Source organism: Pseudophryne corroboree, unplaced genomic scaffold (genome assembly GCF_028390025.1).
Source record: "Pseudophryne corroboree isolate aPseCor3 unplaced genomic scaffold, aPseCor3.hap2 scaffold_500, whole genome shotgun sequence".
NCBI lineage: Eukaryota > Metazoa > Chordata > Amphibia > Anura > Myobatrachidae > Pseudophryne > Pseudophryne corroboree.
This window is the reverse complement of record NW_026970106.1, coordinates 409,441-430,243: the sequence shown is the minus strand read 5'-3', so window position 1 is coordinate 430,243 and position 20,803 is coordinate 409,441.

The window sequence follows — 20,803 nt, the reverse complement described above, 5'->3', positions numbered from 1 at the left end:
TCACATTGCATCTATGGGCTGGATTCAAATGTCCCTTTCCTCCCTCAATCGTGCCCGTCAGCAGCTATTCTAATGTTGCTGCCAACGGGTGCGACATGTTTATTTCAGCTCGCTACCCCCAGGGGAAACAAGCTGAAATGTGTGCAAAGAGACCCATTTGGGCAACCAAACGGTGTCTTTTCATGATCGCGCCCATTACTTTATTCAGGTTTAGGTGCTTTGTGCACCTAAACCAGAGTGTAATGGGCGCAATAATTGAGGGCATTTGAATTTCCCTTATATGTGTGTGTGTGTGATATACACACAGACACACATACTGTATTTCTTTATATAATGGACACCTCAGTTTCTATTCATTCATGTCCTGCCCCCTACTCTGTCAGACCCCTTCCCCTCTACTTTTCTGACCCCAAACGCCACTCATTCTTGTTGAGTGCTGGTGGGCCCATTCAGAATTTTGCTATGGGGCCCACAAAGGTCTAGTTACGCCACTGGGCAGGGTTATAGAGGAGGCGGTGCAAGGCATCCTGGGAACAGTCAAAGCTTTAGCCTGTTGGTGCCTTGGATCAAGATCCAACTCTACACCCCGATGTTAGTGTAGTGCCTTTTGGGGTTAAGGTTTTACAGAAAGTTACAGGTTTTTTTAATTTAGTAAAATATGCCCCATTTTAAAGATAGGGCATTTACATTTGTTGCACCTGTGCAGTACATAGCAGCCTGCAGGGCATGTACAGTGGCTTCATTTGGGTGCACATACATTGCCGGCTCCTGGTCGCAAACTGAAATTATTGTGTGTAAGTGGAATTAGCGGTGTTTATGTCATACAGGGGGGTTGGGGAGGTTTGTGGTTGGTGGGGGGCACGCTGTGTGATTATTATCCTGCATCTATACATACATGCGCTAACACCTGGACATACACTGATGTACCCACACCTAATATCCATACATACACGCCCTGACACCTGGACATACACCAACATTTCCACACCTGCATCTATACATACACATGCTGACACCTGGACATACACCAACATACAAGCACCTGCATCTATATATACACGCGCTGACAAATGGACATACACCGACGTACCCACACTTGCATCTATACATACATGCACTGACATCTGGACATACAAGCACCTGCATCTATACATACACGCGCTGACACCTGAACCTACACTGACGTTCCCACACCTGCATCTATACATACACATTCTGACACCTGGACATACACAGACGTACCCACACCTGCATCTATACATACACGCGTTGACACCTGGACGTACACTGACGTACACACACCTACATCTATATATGCATGGATGCAAATGTGGGTACGTCTGTATACGTCCAGGTGTTAGCATGTGTATGTATAGATGTTAGGTGTGGGTACATCAGTGTATGTCCAGGTGTCAGCACATGTATGTATAGATTCACATGTGGGTAAGCCGGTGTACGTCCACGTGTCAGCATGTGTAGGTATAGATGCAGGTGTGGGTACGTTGGTGTACGTTTAGGGGTCAGCGTGTTTATGTATAAATGTTGGTGTGTGTATGTCAGTGTACGTACAGATATAGGTGTGTGTATGTATGTATGTATGTATGTATGTATGTATATGTATAGAGGAAGGTGTGATACATACATATAACACATACATGATAGATACATACATATATCACACACACGATAGATAGATAGATAGATAGATAGATAGAACGAACACATACATACAAGATAGATAGATACATATATATACACACACATACGATAGATAGATAGATAGATAGATAGATAGATACACATATATATATATATATATATATATATATATCACAAACATATATGATTCATACATATATCACACACACATACATGATACATACATGAGAAAGACCTGGGATGGTGATGAGGCCAGGGCCCCCTGCTGATGTTGCATTGAGGAAGGCAGTGTTCCAGGGCGGATGCCAGTCGGGGAGAGCGCCGCGCAGCCCGGGAAAAATACTGCTGAGGAGCTACATCTGGAAGAGCCCCTGGGAGGGAGAGTGCCACATGCCCCATCCTGCGTGGCAGACTCTGCAGGCCTGCACATGGGAAGGGAGGTCTCTGGCCACACATACTCACCCTTCTGCTGAAGCCCCGCTGCTGTCCCCATCAGCGCTCTCCAGCGGGGAGCGGGGCCAGGATGAACCTCAACCTGTGAGAACTATCTTCATGATCAAGAGATCTCATATGCAAGATAAGTATGTGTTGGAATAGGGCTGGGGAGGGCGGCTGCTCGGGCACCCCCCCGTCAAGTTAAGGAGATTTAACTGAGGAAGCACAAGGGAACTCTCGTCTGGGGACAACAACTGCAGGGAGACCACATCTTTTCAGATGAACATGGGAGGGCGGAAGGCTGCCTAATACTGAAGCACCCTCAGACATTAAACCATATGCAACAACTATTGCAAGCATTCCTTGGGGAAGGTCTGCAGCAGACGGATTTGCATACGGTGATGTCATCCAAGCAGTGGGCCAAAGTTGGCTGGAACCCTCATCTGTATATGAAAAGAGAAAAGGGGCATGCAGGGCATGGCGGCCTTTTGCGGCGCTTGTATAACCCCAAGTTTGCATTAAACACCCCCACCCTCCTTCGGTGTGGGGCTCATGTTGGCCATGCCCAAGCCCCTGAAGGATTCAAGCTGATTTCTTGCAGCAGCTGGGCACTGTAACAGCTTCAGAGCTGCTCTACAAGACAAGTAAAAGGGTGTGGGCCCTGCAGCACCACCTGTAGTTTGCATACACACATATATAGGACAGCATCTCTTATATGCCCCAGGGTCAATAAAATAGTATCCTTGTCTAGGCTATCCATCCCCTCAGATAAGGTATTTGTCCATGCCGCTACAGCACTACACACCCAGGCCGACGCAATTGCCGGTCTGAGTAAGGTACCTGAATGTGTATAAATGGACTTCAGTGTAATCTCCTGTTTGCGGTCAGCACACTCTTTGAGGGTAGCCGTATCCTGGGACGGGAGGGCTACCTTCTTGGATAAGCGTGTTAATGCTTTGTCCACCCTAGGGGAGGATTCCCATCGTAACCTATCCGTTGATGGGAAAGGATACGCCATAAGAATCCTTTTGGAAATCTGCAGTCTTTTATCTGGAGATTCCCAAGCTTTTTCACATAACTCGTTCAGCTCGTGTGAGGGGGGAAAGGTTACCTCAGGCTTCTTTCCCTTGTACATATGTACCCTCTTGTCAGCGACAGGGGGTTCCTCTGTGATGTGCAAAACATCTTTTATTGCCATAATCATAAATCGAATGGATTTTGCCAATTTTGGCTGTAACTTTGCATCATCGTAATCGACACTGGAGTCAGAATCCGTGTCGGTATCTGTGTCAACAATCTGGGATAGTGGGCGCTTATGAGACCCTGACAGTCCCTGCAACATAGGATCAGGCATGGGTTGAAACCCTGACTGACCCAAAGCTTCTGCCTTGTCTAATCTTTTGTGCAATGAGTTTACACTAGCATTTAAAACATTCCACATATCCATCCAATCAGCTGTCGGCGGAGACACCACATTCATTTGCTCCCGCTCCTCTCTAATATAGCCTTCTTCCTCAGACATGTCGACACACGTGTACCGACACACTACACACACAGGGAATGCTTTTTCTGAAGACAGTTTCCCCACAAGGCCCTTTGGAGAGACAGAGAGAGAGTATGCCAGCACCCCCCCCAGCGCTATATAACCCAGGAATAAAACAGTAACTTAATGTTTGCCCAGTAGTGCTGCTGTATGTAATTTGCGAATTATGTGCCCCCCCCCACCCCTCTTTTCAACCCTCTTGTCTAACGTGGTATAAGCAGGGTAGAGTCCGGGGAGCTTCCTCTCAGCGGTGCTGTGGAGAAAAAATGGCGCTGTTGAGTGCTGAGGGAGAAGCCCCGCCCCCTCGGAGGCGGGCTTCTGTCCCGCTTAAACTGTAAAATTGGTGGGGGCTTATACATATATAAAGTGCCCAGCTGTATATATGTTATATTTTTGCGAAAGAGGTTTATATTGCTGCCCAGGGTGCCCCCCCTGCGCCCTGCACCCTTACAGTGACCGGAGTATGTGAGGTGTATGGGAGCAAAGGCGCACAGCTGCAGTGCTGTGCGTTACCTCAGTGAAGATCATGAAGTCTTCTGCCGCCTCTGAAGTCTTCTTTTCTTCTCATACTCACCCGGCTTCTATCTTCCGGCTCTGCGAGGGGGACGGCGGCGCGGATCTGGGACGGACGGCGAGGGTGAGATCCTGCGTACCAATCCCACTGGAGCTAATGGTGTCCAGTAGCCTAAGAAGCAGGACCTTGCAACTCAGAGAGTAGGGCTGCTTCTCTCCCCTCAGTCCCTCGATGAGGGAGTCTGTTGCCAGCAGTGCTCCCTGAAAATTAAAAACCTAACAAAATACTTTCTGTCAGAAAGCTCAGGAGAGCTCCTGAAAAGCATCCTGTCTCCACTGGGTACAGTATCAAACTGAGTTCTGGAGGAGGGGCATAGAGGGAGGAGCCAGTGCACACCCAGAACTAAAGTCTTTCTTAAAGTGCCCATGTCTCCTGCGGAGCCCGTCTATCCCCATGGTCCTTACGGAGTCCCCAGCATCCTCTAGGACGTTAGAGAAAATAGGATTTTAATACCTACCGGTAAATCCTTTTCTCTTAGTCCGTAGAGGATGCTGGGCACCCGTCCCAGTGCGTACTGTGTCTGCAGTTATTAAATGGCCCTTAACTCCAGAACATTTATGTGGAGATGAAAACATCCAAGGAAGACTTGACCATCTTCCTTGGATGTTTTCCCCCTGTGTGACTGCTCTCCAGCCTCGGAGGGTTGCATCCGTGGTCCCTAGGATCCCGTCCTGGATCCCGAACCATCGCCCCTCTAGGTGGTGAGAACTGTGCAGCCACCAATGGAGTGAGATTCTGGTCTTGGAAGACAGGATTATCCTCCGGTGCATGTGTAGGTGGGATCCGGACCACTTGTCCAACAGGTCCCACTGGAACACTCTGGCATGGAACCTGCCAAACTGAATGGCCTCGTAGGCCGCAACCATCTTCCCCAGCAACTGAATGCATTGATGGATTAACACTCTTGCTGGTTTCAGAATTTGTTTGACCAGACTCTGGATCTCCAGAGCCTTTCCACTAGAAGAAAACCTCTTCTGTGTCCAGTATCACTCCCAAAAACAACAACCGCGTCATTGGGACCAACTGTGATTTTGGCAAGTTTAGGAGCCAACCATGTTGTTGAAGAACTGTCAGGGAGAGTAGATGTTTTGCACCAACTGGTCCCTGGATCTCGCCTTTATCAGGAGATCATCCAAGTACGGGATAATTGTGACTCCTTGCTTGCGAATGAGAACCATCATTTCCGCCATCACCCTGGTGAAAATCCTCGGAGCCGTGGACAGACCAAACGGCAACGTCTGAAATTGGTAATGACAATCCTGAATTGCAAACCTCAGGTAGCTTGATGCAGTGGCTAAATGGGAACATATAAGTAGGCATCCTTTATGTCTACCAAAACCATGAAATCTCCTTTATCCCCCGGACTGGAGATCACTACCCTGAGAGATTCCATCTTGAAATTGAATTTCTTTAGGTAGAAATTAAGGGATTTCAGATTTAAGATTGGTCTGACTGAGCCATCCGGCTTCGGGACCACGAAGAGGCTTGAATAAAAACCTTCTCCCTGCTGACTAAGGCTGATTTGAACAATCGGTGAGGGGGATACTGTAGCACAGAGATTTTCAACCATTTAGTTAATTTGATCTCGGCAGCTCCCGCAGGTAAGTCAACCTTCTTGCCCTATGTTCCCTCTCAACGGATGAAGACGCATCATTGTCTAACGCAGTCATTTTGTCCCAATAGATATGCAAGAAGTTAAGATTCCCCTTTCTTTGCAGGTAGAGGAAGGAGAAGAGGGAAGAGGTCTGTAGCCTCTTCAAGATCGCAGGAGCAGAGATCGTCCTCTGCTTCTGCCAAATCCACTGCATGACGCTGGGGCTCTCTTGCAGGAGCCCACACCAGTGGGGGCACGTCTAAAACACTTCAGTCAGTTCTGGATTAATTTGGACCTGGACTCGTGGGTTTTACAAATAGTGTCACAAGGGTACAAACTGGGGTTTCAAGACGTTCCCCCTCACCGATTGTTCAAATCGGCCTTAGTCAGCAGGGAGAAGGTTTTTATTCAAGCCTCTTCGTGCTCCCGAAGCCGGACGGCTCAGTCAGACCAATCTTAAATCTGAAATCCCTCAATTTCTACCTAAAGAAATTCAATTTCAAGATGGAATCTCTCAGGGTAGGGATCTCCAGTCCGGAGGAAGGAGATTTCATGGTTTTGGTAGACATAAGGATGCCTAATTACATGTTCCCGTTTAGCCACTGCATCAAGCTACCTGAGGTTTGCAATTCAGGATTGTCATTACCAATTTCAGACGTTGCCGTTTGGTCTGTCCACGGCTCCGAGGATTTTCACCAGGGTGATGGTGGAAATGATGGTTCTCCTTCGCAAGCAAGGAGTCACAATTATGCCGTACTTGGATGATCTCCTGATAAAGGCGAGATCCAGGGACCAGTTGGTGCAAAACATCTACTCTCCCTGACAGTTCTTCAACAACATGGTTGGCTCCTAAACTTGCCAAAATCGCAGTTGGTCCCAATGACGCGGTTGTTGTTTCTGGGAGTAATACTGGACACAGAAGAGGCTTTCTTCCAGTGGAAAGGCTATGGAGTTCCAGAGTCTGGTCAAACAAATTCTGAAACCAGCAAGAGTGTTAATCCATCAATGCATTCTGTTGCTGGGGAAGATGGTTGCGGCCTACGAGGCCATTCAGTTTGGCAGGTTCCATGCCAGAGTGTTCCAGTGGGACCTGTTGGACAAGTGGTCCGGATCCCACCTACACATGCACCGGAGGATAATCCTGTCTTCCAAGACCAGAATCTTACTCCATTGGTGGCTGCACAGTTCTCACCTCCTAGAGGGGCGATGGTTCGGGATCCAGGACTGGATCCTAGGGACCATGGATGCAACCCTTCGAGGCTGGGGAGCAGTCACACAGGGGGAAAACATCCAAGGAAGATGGTCAAGTCTTCCTTGGATGTTTTCATCTCCACATAAATGTTCTGGAGTTAAGGGCCATTTAATAACTGCAGACACAGTACGCACTGGGACGGGTGCCCAGCATCCTCTACGGACTAAGAGAAAAGGATTTACCGGCAGGTATTAAAATCCTATTTTCTCTAACGTCCTAGAGGATGCTGGGGACTCCGTAAGGACCATGGGGATAGATAGGCTCCGCAGGAGACATGGGTACTTTAAGAAAGACTTTAGTTCTGGGTGTGCACTGGCTCCTCCCTCTATGCCCCTCCTCCAGACCTCAGTTTGATACTGTGCCCAGTGGAGACTGGGTGCTTTTCAGGAGCTCTCCTGAGCTTTCTGACAGAAAGTATTTTGTTAGGTTTTTAATTTTCAGGGAGCACTGCTGGCAACAGACTCCCTCATCGAGGGACTGAGGGGAGAGAAGCAGCCCTACTCTCTGAGTTGCAAGGTCCTGCTTCTTAGGCTACTGGACACCATTAGCTCCAGAGGGATTGGTACGCAGGATCTCACCCTCGCCGTCCGTCCCAGAGCCGCGCCTCCGTCCCCCTTGCAGAGCCGGAAGATAGAAGCCGGGTGAGTATGAGAAGAAAAGAAGACTTCAGAGGCGGCAGAAGACTTCATGATCTTCACTGAAGTAACGCACAGCACTGCAGCTGTGCGCCATTGCTCCCATACACCTCACACACTCCGGTCACTGTAAGGGTGCAGGGCGCAGGGGGGGGGGGGCACCCTGGGCAGCAATATAAACCTCTTTTTGGCAAAAATATAACACATATACAGCCGGGCACTGTATATATGTATGAGCCCCCGCCAATTTTACAGTTTAAGCGGGACAGAAGCCTGCCGCCGAGGGTGCGGGGCTTCTCCCTCAGCACTCACCAGCGCCATTTTTTCTTCACAGCACCGCTGAGAGGAAGCTCCCCGGGCTCTCCCCTGCTTATACCACGGTAGACAAGAGAGTTGAAAAGAGGGGGGGGGGGGCACATAATTTGGCGCAAATTACATGCTGCAGTACTACTGGGCAAACATTAAGTTACTGTGTATTCCTGGGTTATATAGCGCTGGGGTGTGTGCTGGCATACTCTCTCTCTGTCTCTCCAAAGGGCCTTGTGGGGAAACTGTCTTCAGAAAAAGCATTCCCTGTGTGTGTGGTGTGTCGGTACACGTGTGTCGACATGTCTGAGGAAGAAGGCTATATTAGAGAGGAGCAGGAGCAAATGAATGTGGTGTCTCCGCCGACAGCTGATTGGATGGATATGTGGAATGTTTTAAATGCTAGTGTAAACTCATTGCACAAAAGATTAGACAAGGCTGAAGCTTTGGGACAGTCAGGGTCTCAACCCATGCCTGATCCTATGTTGCAGGGACTGTCAGGGTCTCATAAGCGCCCACTATCCCAGATTGTTGACACAGATACAGACACGGATTCTGACTCCAGTGTCGATTACGATGATGCAAAGTTACAGCCAAAATTGGCAAAATCCATTCGATATATGATTATGGCAATAAAAGATGTTTTGCACATCAGAGAGGAACCCCCTGTCCCTGACAAGAGGGTACATATGTACAAGGTGAAAAAGCCTGAGGTAACCTTTGAGGGGTTCACACGAGCTGAACGAGTTATGTGAAAAAGCTTGGGAATCTCCAGATAAAAGACTGCCGATTTCCAAAAGGATTCTTATGGCGTATCCTTTCCCATCAATGGATAGGTTACGATGGGAATCCTCCCCTAGGGTGGACAAAGCATTAACACGCTTATCCAAGAAGGTAGCCCTCCCGTCCCAGTATACGGCTACCCTCAAAGAGTCTGCTGACCGCAAACAGGAGATTACCCTGAAGTCCATTTATACACATTCAGGTACCTTACTCAGACCGGCAATTGCGTCGGCCTGGGTGTGTAGTGCTGTAGCGGCATGGACGGATACCTTATCTGAGGGGATGGATACCCTAGATAAGGATACTATTTTATTGACCCTGGGGCATATAAGAGATGCTGTCCTATATATGTGTGTATGCAAACTACAGGTGGTGCTGCAGGGCTCACACCCTTTTACTTGTCTTGTAGAGCAACTCTGGAGCTGTTTCTGGGTCCAGCTGCTGCAAGAAATCAGCTTGAATGCTTCAGGGGCTGGGGCATGGCCAACATGAGCCCACACTGATGGGGGGTGGTGGTGTATAAAGCGATTTAGGGGTCATCCAAGCGCAACCCCACAAAGGCCGCCATGCCCTGCGTGACCCTTTTCTCTTTTCATATGCAGACGAGGGTTGCAGCCAACTATGCCCACTGCTTGGATGACATCACTATATGCAAATCCATCTGCTGCAGGCCTTCCCCCAGGAATGCTTGCAGTAGTTGTTGCATTTGGTTTGTTGTTAGGGGGTGCTTCAGTATTAGGCAGCCTTCTGCCCTCCCACATTCGTCTGAAAATGTGTTCTCCCTGCAGTTGTTGTTCCCAGATGAGAGTTCCCTTGTGCTTCCTCAGTTGAATCTCCTTAACTTGACAGGGGTGTGCCCGAGCAGCCGCCCTCCACAGCCCTATCCCAACACATACTTATCTTGCATATGAGATCTCTTGATCATGAAGATAGTTCTCACAGGGTGAGTTTCTTCCATTACATTTTAAAGTAGGAAGGTACAAATTACATATTCAAATTACATATATGTGCTGGATTCAAATGTTTTCCCCCCTTCCTTTCTCAATTGTGCCCATCAGCAGCTATTCTAATGTTGCTGCCAATGGGTGTGACGCATTCATTTCTTCTGTGGGGTACACTGGACTCCACAAGGATTCACATTGTATGTACACCAGAGTAGGATCTTGATCTGAGGCACCCACAGGCTCAAAGCTTTTGACTGTTCCCAAGATGCTCAGCGCCCCCTCCTCTATAACCTCGCTTCCATGAACAGGGAGCTCAGTTTGTAGTTGGTGCCTTCAGTAGCAGGCCACTTAACAGGGGGCTGCCTCAGGCAGCCTATACTTAGCTATTAATTTTGGCAAGAAAAGAATAACTTTTTTTATAAGAATCTACAAGGGCTGCAGCAGGCTAGGTCTAATAGACCTCTTTACTGCAGCTCCATCACTCCCAGTGGCGCAGTATACTCCCGTGCCCCGGTTGCTGGGTCACTGCAGCGGAGGCTCCGGTTTCTTCCTAAGGTCAGTCACACACACACCGCCCTCCGGGATCACGAGGCCGCTGATGGGGGCGGGCCGTGTGCGCACTGGCGTGGACACTGATTACTGGGCAGCCGCTCCACTAGCCACCAGGGACAGTTAAGGAGCACAGCTCTGGGGGTTTTTCTCCTATATTAACCCCATTTTGTACTACCCGCAGTGCATTGTGATAGGTAATGGGGCCTGATTCAGGTTGGATCGCAATCCAACTGCAAAAACTGCTAAGAGCATACGCATCCGCCTGCATTTTCTGCGGCACCCCGCAGATAATGCGATCACCTCTGCCTGTGAATCGGTGAAGGGGGGGGGGGGAGGGGGGTCAACAACACTCCATTTCCAAGTCGGAGATGGAGCGGTGCGGGGGCACGGTTTCAAAATGGGGTCGGCAACGGAGAAACAGGAGGCGTGGTCAGAGCAGCTGCATGACATCACATGGGCCGGACTCTGCCAGTGGAGCCCCAGCGTCATGAGGTAGATTTTGTAGAGGCCGGGGAGGACTTCTGTTCCTGGGAACTAGCTGTGTTGTGCAGCTTTATTCCTCTGCCCCTACCTCTGGCAAGAAAGGACGCACCTCGCACTTTCTTGTTTCTTTGTGACCGAAAGGACTGCATTTGATAATGCGGAGCTTTCTTATGCTGTGAGGGAACATAAGGTAAAAAATTTGATTTTCCAACTGTAGCTGTGCGTGTTAATGCTTTGTCCATCCTACGGGAGGATTTCCATCGTAACCTATCCGTTGATGGAAAAGGATACGCCATAAGAATCCTTTTGGAAATCTGCAGTCTTTTATCTGGAGATTCCCAAGCTTTTTCACATAACTCGTTCAGCTCGTGTGACCCCCTCAAAGGTTACCTCAGGCTTCTTTCCCTTGTACATATGTACCCTCTTGTCAGGGACAGGGGGTTCCTCTGTGATGTGCAAAACATCTTTTATTGCCATAATCATATATCGAATGGATTTTGCCAATTTTGGCTGTAACTTTGCATCATCGTAATCGACACTGGAGTCAGAATCCGTGTCGGTATCTGTGTCAACAATCTGGGATAGTGGGCGCTTATGAGACCCTGACAGTCCCTGCAACATAGGATCAGGCATGGGTTGAGTCCCTGACTGTCCCAAAGCTTCAGCCTTGTCTAATCTTTTGTACAATGAGTTTACACTAGCATTTAAAACATTCCACATATCCATCCAATCAGGTGTCAGCGGAGACACCACATTAATTTGCTCCCGCTCCTCTCTAATATAGCCTTCTTCCTCAGACATGTCGACACATGTGTACCGACACACCACACACACAGGGAATACTTTTTCTGAAGACAGTTTCCCCACAAGGCCCTTTGGAGAGACAGAGAGAGAGTATGCCAGCACACTCCCCAGCGCTATATAACCCAGGAATAACACAGTAACTTAATGTTTGTCCAGTAGCGCTGCTGTATGTAATTTGCGCCGAATTTTGTGCCCCCCCTCTCTTTTCAACCCTCTTCTCTACCGTGGTATAAGCAGGGGAGAGTCCGGGGAGCTTCCTCTCAGTGGTGCTGAGGAGAAAAAATGGCGCTGGTGAGTGCTGAGGGAGAAGCCCCGCCCCCTCGGCGGCGGGCTTCTGTCCCGCTTAAACTGTAAAATTGGTGGGGGCTCATACATATATACAGTGCCCAGCTGTATATATGTTATATTTTTGCCAAAAAGAGGTTTATATTGCTGCCCAGGGCGCCCCCCCTGCGCCCTGCACCCTTACAGTGACCGGAGTATGTGAGGTGTATGGGAGCAATGGCGCACAGCTGCAGTGCTGTGCGCTACCTCAGTGAAGATCATGAACTCTGTGGAGCCCGTCTATCCCCATGGTCCTTACGGAGTCCCCAGCATCCTCTAGGACGTTAGAGAAACTAGGATTTTAATACCTACCGGTAAATCCTTTTCTCTTAGTCTGTTGAGGATGCTGGGCACCCGTCCCAGTGTGTACTGTGTCTGCAGTTATTAAATGGCCCTTAACTCCAGAACATTTATGTGGAGACAACTTTCCTGACTTGACCATCTTCCTTGGACGTTTTAGATGAATGCTTATTAGCCTTTGTCAGTATGGACTTTTGCAAAATGTCTCTGTGGCGCAATCAGTTAGTATGTACGGCTATTAACCATAAGGTTGGTGGTTCAATCCCACCCAGGGACCTAATTTCCCTTGTTATCAGATTTTGGTGATTTTTAAGTAGACAAGTCAAATTTCATACCCCCTGTTATTGTGTAGGGTACCTGGCCTTCTCTGATGTTATCAGAGTTAGATTTGATTCAGTGATTTTATAAAAAAAGCTAGGAAGCACAATTTAGCAGTGGGTTGCAGAGAAAAAAAATATGCTGGCAGAAAAATCCAATTGAGTGATTAAACAGCTCTTTATTTTCTGGCTTTATTTTTATGCTAACAAATTTGTTCTCTGAAAAGTGTCCACAAAGCCAAGTCTCTGATTAACACCTTTGTAAGGATGGTTTTTCACCTATTACTAAATTAAACTTGCTTCATTGGAAAGGCAGCAAGATGCATCCTCATTTCAATGTCTACTGAAATAATACAGGTTGACACCAGGAAACATTAACGCCACTGCATCCTTGCTGCTTTCTCATGTGGAAGTCTGTTTAATGTGAAAACAAGGTGATATCTAATTAGCACACAGGTAAGGAATTAAGAAAATCTTTATTTAAGGGTGAAGATGTTTCTCACAAAATCGTTGCCCCAATGCATCATTGAAATTCAAGCTGGAAAGATGATTTTAATATATCACTTGTACATTTTGTATTGCTCTTCTGGTGACAATGTAGTTTGTTTTTGTCAATTACCATTTTAATAATAGGGTAAAGAAAATGAAGTGGATTTTTGAAAGAAAACAATACTGTCAATATACTATTAAAACAAATTAAAATGGTAAAAGTTATTGTACTTAAAGTAAAAATAAAAGAGCCAAAATATCAATCCCAGTTTTGGAATACTTTAATTAACAAACAAAAAAATGCATATAGCAGAGGATAGTTTCAATCTGCCTACCTCTGGGTTATGGGCCCAGCATGCTTCCATTGCTGTACTCTGCTGCACATGTAAGTGCAAGAGATCCTGAAGCACTCACTCATCATGGGAAAGTACCAATGTGTTTCTTCGTTGGTTGATAGAAGAAACATCTTACAAAAACTCTCCAGATTATTGACTTTATTAAGTTTTTCTAGGAAACGTTTTAGATGAATGCTTATTAGCCTTTGTCAGTATGTACTGTTTGCAAAGTGTCTCTGTGGCGCAATCAGTTAGTGTGTACGGCTATTAACCAAAAGGTTGGTGGTTCAATCCCACCCAGGGACGTAATTGACCTTGTTATCAGATTTTGGTGATATTTAAGAAGACAAGTCAAAATTTCAAACCCCCTCTTATTGTGTAGGGTACCTGGCCTTCTCTGATGTAATCAGAGTTAGATTTGATTCAGTGATTTTATAAAAACAGCTAGGAAGCACAATTTAGCAGTGGTTTGCAGAGAAAAAAAATATGCTGGCAGAAAATCCAATTGAGTGATTAAACAGCTCTTAATTTTCTTGCTTTATTTTTATGCTAACAAATTTGTTCTCTGAAAAGTGTCCACAAAGCCAAGTCTCTGATTAACACCTTTGTAGGGATGGTTTTTCACCTATTACTAAATTAAACTTGCTTCATTGGAAAGGCAGCAAGATGCATCCTCATTTCAATGTCTACTGAAATAATACAGGTTGACACCAGGAAACATTAACGCCACTGCATCCTTGCTGCTTTCTCATGTGGAAGTCTGTTTAATGTGAAAACAAGGTGATATCTAATTAGCACACAGGTAAGGAATTACGAAAATCTTTATTTAAGGGTGAAGATGTTTCTCACAAAATTGTTGCCCCAATGCATCATTGAAATTCAAGCTGGAAAGATGATTTTAATATATCACTTGTACATTTTGTATTGCTCTTCTGGTGACAATGTAGTTTTTTTTGTCAATTACCATTTTAATAACAGGGTAAAGAAAATTAAGTGGATTTTTGAAAGAAAACTATACTGTCAATATACTATTAAAACAAATTAAAATGGTAAAAGTTATTGTACTTAAAGTAAAAATAAAAGAGCAAAAATATCAATCCCAGTTTTGATTACTTAAATTAACAAAAAAAATGCATATAGCAAAGGATAGTTTCAATCTGCCTACCTCTGGGTTATGGGTCCAGCATGCTTCCATTGCAGTACTCTGCTGCACATGTAAGTGCAAGAGATCCTGAAGCACTCACTCATCATGGGAAAGTACCAATGTGTTTATTCGTTAGTTGATGGAAGAAACATCTTACAAAAACTCTCCAGATTATTGATTTTTTAATGTTTTTCTAGGAAACGTTCCAGATGTATGCTTATTAGCCTTTGTCAGTAGGCACTTTTTGCAAAGTGTCTCTGTGGCGCAATCGGTTAGTGTGTTTGGCTATTAACCGAAAGGTTGGTGGTTCAATCCCACCCAGGGACCTAATTTCCCTTGTTATCAGATTTTGGTGATCTTTAAGTAGACAAGTCAAAATTTCAAACCCCCTGTTACGGTGTAGGGTACCTGGCCTTCTCTGATGTAATCAGAGTTAGATTTGATTCAGTGATTTTATAAAAACAGCTAGGAAGCACAATTTAGCAGTGGGTTGCAGAGAAAAAAAATATGCTGGCAGAAAAATCCAATTGAGTGATTAAACAGCTCTTCATTTTCTGGCTTTATTTTTATGCTAACAAATTTGTTCTCTGAAAAGTGTCCACAAAGCCAAGTCTCTGATTAACACCTTTGTAAGGATGGTTTTTCACCTATTACTAAATTAAACTTGCTTCATTGGAAAGACAGCAAGATGCATCCTCATTTCAATGTCTACTGAAATAATACAAGTTGACACCAGGAAACATTAACGCCACTGCATCCTTGCTGCTTTCTCATGTGGAAGTCTGTTTAATATGAAATCAAGGTGATATCTAATTAGCACACAGGTAAGGAATTAAGAAAATCTTTATTTAAGGGTGAAGATGTTTCTCACAAAATCGTTGCCCCAATGCATCATTGAAATTCAAGCTGGAAAGATGATTTTAATATATCACTTGTACATTTTGTATTGCTCTTCTGGTGACAATGTAGTTTGTTTTTGTCAATTACCATTTTAATAATAGGGTAAAGAAAATGAAGTGGATTTTTGAAAGAAAACAATACTGTCAATATACTATTAAAACAAATTAAAATGGTAAAAGTTATTGTACTTAAAGTAAAAATAAAAGAGCCAAAATATCAATCCCAGTTTTGGAATACTTTAATTAACAAACAAAAAAATGCATATAGCAGAGGATAGTTTCAATCTGCCTACCTCTGGGTTATGGGCCCAGCATGCTTCCATTGCTGTACTCTGCTGCACATGTAAGTGCAAGAGATCCTGAAGCACTCACTCATCATGGGAAAGTACCAATGTGTTTCTTCGTTGGTTGATAGAAGAAACATCTTACAAAAACTCTCCAGATTATTGACTTTATTAAGTTTTTCTAGGAAACGTTTTAGATGAATGCTTATTAGCCTTTGTCAGTATGTACTGTTTGCAAAGTGTCTCTGTGGCGCAATCAGTTAGTGTGTACGGCTATTAACCAAAAGGTTGGTGGTTCAATCCCACCCAGGGACGTAATTGACCTTGTTATCAGATTTTGGTGATATTTAAGAAGACAAGTCAAAATTTCAAACCCCCTCTTATTGTGTAGGGTACCTGGCCTTCTCTGATGTAATCAGAGTTAGATTTGATTCAGTGATTTTATAAAAACAGCTAGGAAGCACAATTTAGCAGTGGTTTGCAGAGAAAAAAAATATGCTGGCAGAAAATCCAATTGAGTGATTAAACAGCTCTTAATTTTCTTGCTTTATTTTTATGCTAACAAATTTGTTCTCTGAAAAGTGTCCACAAAGCCAAGTCTCTGATTAACACCTTTGTAGGGATGGTTTTTCACCTATTACTAAATTAAACTTGCTTCATTGGAAAGGCAGCAAGATGCATCCTCATTTCAATGTCTACTGAAATAATACAGGTTGACACCAGGAAACATTAACGCCACTGCATCCTTGCTGCTTTCTCATGTGGAAGTCTGTTTAATGTGAAAACAAGGTGATATCTAATTAGCACACAGGTAAGGAATTACGAAAATCTTTATTTAAGGGTGAAGATGTTTCTCACAAAATTGTTGCCCCAATGCATCATTGAAATTCAAGCTGGAAAGATGATTTTAATATATCACTTGTACATTTTGTATTGCTCTTCTGGTGACAATGTAGTTTTTTTTGTCAATTACCATTTTAATAACAGGGTAAAGAAAATTAAGTGGATTTTTGAAAGAAAACTATACTGTCAATATACTATTAAAACAAATTAAAATGGTAAAAGTTATTGTACTTAAAGTAAAAATAAAAGAGCAAAAATATCAATCCCAGTTTTGATTACTTAAATTAACAAAAAAAATGCATATAGCAAAGGATAGTTTCAATCTGCCTACCTCTGGGTTATGGGTCCAGCATGCTTCCATTGCAGTACTCTGCTGCACATGTAAGTGCAAGAGATCCTGAAGCACTCACTCATCATGGGAAAGTACCAATGTGTTTATTCGTTAGTTGATGGAAGAAACATCTTACAAAAACTCTCCAGATTATTGATTTTTTAATGTTTTTCTAGGAAACGTTCCAGATGTATGCTTATTAGCCTTTGTAAGTAGGCACTTTTTGCAAAGTGTCTCTGTGGCGCAATCGGTTAGTGTGTTTGGCTATTAACCGAAAGGTTGGTGGTTCAATCCCACCCAGGGACCTAATTTCCCTTGTTATCAGATTTTGGTGATCTTTAAGTAGACAAGTCAAAATTTCAAACCCCCTGTTACGGTGTAGGGTACCTGGCCTTCTCTGATGTAATCAGAGTTAGATTTGATTCAGTGATTTTATAAAAACAGCTAGGAAGCACAATTTAGCAGTGGGTTGCAGAGAAAAAAAATATGCTGGCAGAAAAATCCAATTGAGTGATTAAACAGCTCTTCATTTTCTGGCTTTATTTTTATGCTAACAAATTTGTTCTCTGAAAAGTGTCCACAAAGCCAAGTCTCTGATTAACACCTTTGTAAGGATGGTTTTTCACCTATTACTAAATTAAACTTGCTTCATTGGAAAGGCAGCAAGATGCATCCTCATTTCAATGTCTACTGAAATAATACAAGTTGACACCAGGAAACATTAACGCCACTGCATCCTTGCTGCTTTCTCATGTGGAAGTCTGTTTAATATGAAAACAAGGTGATATCTAATTAGCACACAGGTAAGGAATTAAGAAAATCTTTATTTAAGGGTGAAGATGTTTCTCACAAAATCGTTGCCCCAATGCATCATTGAAATTCAAGCTGGAAAGATGATTTTAATATATCACTTGTACATTTTGTATTGCTCTTCTGGTGACAATGTAGTTTGTTTTTGTCAATTACCATTTTAATAATAGGGTAAAGAAAATGAAGTGGATTTTTGAAAGAAAATAATACTGTCAATATACTATTAAAACAAATTAAAATGGTAAAAGTTATTGTACTTTAAGTAAAAATAAAAGAGCCAAAATATCAATCCCAGTTTTGGATTACTTTAATTAACAAAAAAAAATGCATATAGCAGAAGATAGTTTCAATCTGCCTACCTCTGGGTTATGGGCCCAGTATGCTTCCATTGCTGTACTCTGCTGCACATGTAAGTGCAAGAGATCCTGAAGCACTCACTCATCATGGGAAAGTACCAATGTGTTTCTTCGTTGGTTGATGGAAGAAACATCTTACAAAAACTCTCCAGATTATTGACTTTTTAAAGTTTTTCTAGGAAACGTTTTAGATGAATGCTTATTAGCCTTTGTCAGTATGTACTTTTGCAAAGTGTCTCTGTGGCGCAATCAGTTAGTATGTACGGCTATTAACCAAAAGGTTGGTGGTTCAATCCCACCCAGGGACCTAATTGACCTTGTTATCAGATTTTGGTGATTTTTAAGTAGACAAGTCAAAATTTCAAACCCCCTGTTATGGTGTAGGGTACCTGGCCTTCTCTGATGTAATCAGAGTTAGATTTGATTCAGTGATTTTATAAAAACAGCTAGGAAGCACAATTTAGCAGTGGTTTGCAGAGAAAAAAAATATGCTGGCAGAAAAATCCAATTGAGTGATTAAACAGCTCTTTATTTTCTGGCTTTATTTTTATGCTAACAAATTTGTTCTCTGAAAAGTGTCCACAAAGCCAAGTCTCTGATTAACACCTTTGTAAGGATGGTTTTTCACCTATTACTAAATTAAACTTGCTTCATTGGAAAGGCAGCAAGATGCATCCTCATTTCAATGTCTACTGAAATAATACAGGTTGACACCAGGAAACATTAACGCCACTGCATCCTTGCTGCTTTCTCATGTGGAAGTCTGTTTAATGTGAAAACAAGGTGATATCTAATTAGCACACAGGTAAGGAATTAAGAAAATCTTTATTTAAGGGTGAAGATGTTTCTCACAAAATCGTTGCCCCAATGCATCATTGAAATTCAAGCTGGAAAGATGATTTTAATATATCACTTGTACATTTTGTATTGCTCTTCTGGTGACAATGTAGTTTGTTTTTGTCAATTACCATTTTAATAATAGGGTAAAGAAAATTAAGTGGATTTTTGAAAGAAAACAATACTGTCAATATACTATTAAAACAAATTAAAATGGTAAAAGTTATTGTACTTTAAGTAAAAATAAAAGAGCCAAAATATCAATCCCAGTTTTGGATTACTTTAATTAACAAACAAAAAAATGCATATAGCAGAGGATAGTTTCAATCTGCCTACCTCTGGGTTATGGGCCCAGCATGCTTCCATTGCTGTACTCTGCTGCACATGTAAGTGCAAGAGATCCTGAAGCACTCACTCATCATGGGAAAGTACCAATGTGTTTCTTCGTTGGTTGATAGAAGAAACATCTTACAAAAACTCTCCAGATTATTGACTTTTTTAAGTTTTTCTAGGAAACGTTTTAGATGAATGCTTATTAGCATTTGTCAGTATGTACTTTTGCAAAGTGTCTCTGTGGCGCAATCAGTTAGTGTGTACGGCTATTAACCAAAAGGTTGGTGGTTCAATCCCACCCAGGGACGTACTTGACCTTGTTATCAGATTTTGGTGATCTTTAAGTAGACAAGTCAAATTTCATACCCCCTGTTATGGTGTAGGGTACCTGGCCTTCTCTGATGTAATCAGAGTTAGATTTGATTAAGTGATTTTATAAAAACATCTAGGAAGCACAATTTAGCAGTGGGTTGCAGAGAAAAAGAAATATGCTGGCAAAAAAATCAAATTGCGTGATTAAACAGCTCTTCATTTTCTGGCTTTATTTTTATGCTAACAAATTTGTTCTCTGAAAAGTGTCCACAAAGCCAAGTCTCTGATTAACACCTTTGTAGGGATGGTTTTTCACCTATTACTAAATTAAACTTGCTTCATTGGAAAGGCAGCAAGATGTATCCTCATTTCAATGTCTACTGAAATAATACAGGTTGACACCAGGAAACATTAACGCCACTGCATCCTTGCTGCTTTCTCATGTGGAAGTCTGTTTAATGTGAAAACAAGGTGATATCTAATTAGCACACAGGTAAGGAATTAAGAAAATCTTTATTTAAGGGTGAAGATGTTTCTCACAAAATTGTTGACCCAATGCATCATTGAAATTCAAGCTGGAAAGATGATTTTAATATATCACTTGTACATTTTGTATTGCTCTTCTGGTGACAATGTAGTTTGTTTTTGTCAATTACCATTTTAATAATAGGGTAAAGAAAATGAAGTGGGTTTTTGAAAGAAAACAATACTGTCAATATACTATTAAAACAAATTAAAATGGTAAAAGTTATTGTACTTTAAGTAAAAATAAAAGAGACAAAATATCAATCCCAGTTTTGGATTACTTTAATTAACAAAAAAAAATGCATATAGCAGAGGATAGTTTCAATCTGCCTACCTCTGGGTTATGGGCCCAGCATGCTTCCATTGCAGTACTCTGCTGCACATGTAAGTGCAAGAGATCCTGAAGCACTCACTCATCATGGGAAAGTACCAATGTGTTTCTTCGTTGGTTGATGGAAGAAACATCTTACAAAAACTCTCCAGATTATTGACTTTTTAAAGTTTTTCTAGGAAACGTTTTAGATGAATGCTTATTAGCCTTTGTCAGTATGGACTTTTGCAAAGTGTCTCTGTGGCGCAATCAGTTAGTATGTACGGCTATTAACCATAAGGTTGGTGGTTCAATCCCACCCAGGGACCTAATTGACCTTGTTATCAGATTTTGGTGAACTTTAAGTAGACAAGTCAAATTTCATACCCCCTGTTATTGTGTAGGGTACCTGGCCTTCTCTGATGTTATCAGAGTTAGATTTGATTCAGTGATTTTATAAAAAAAGCTAGGAAGCACAATTTAGCAGTGG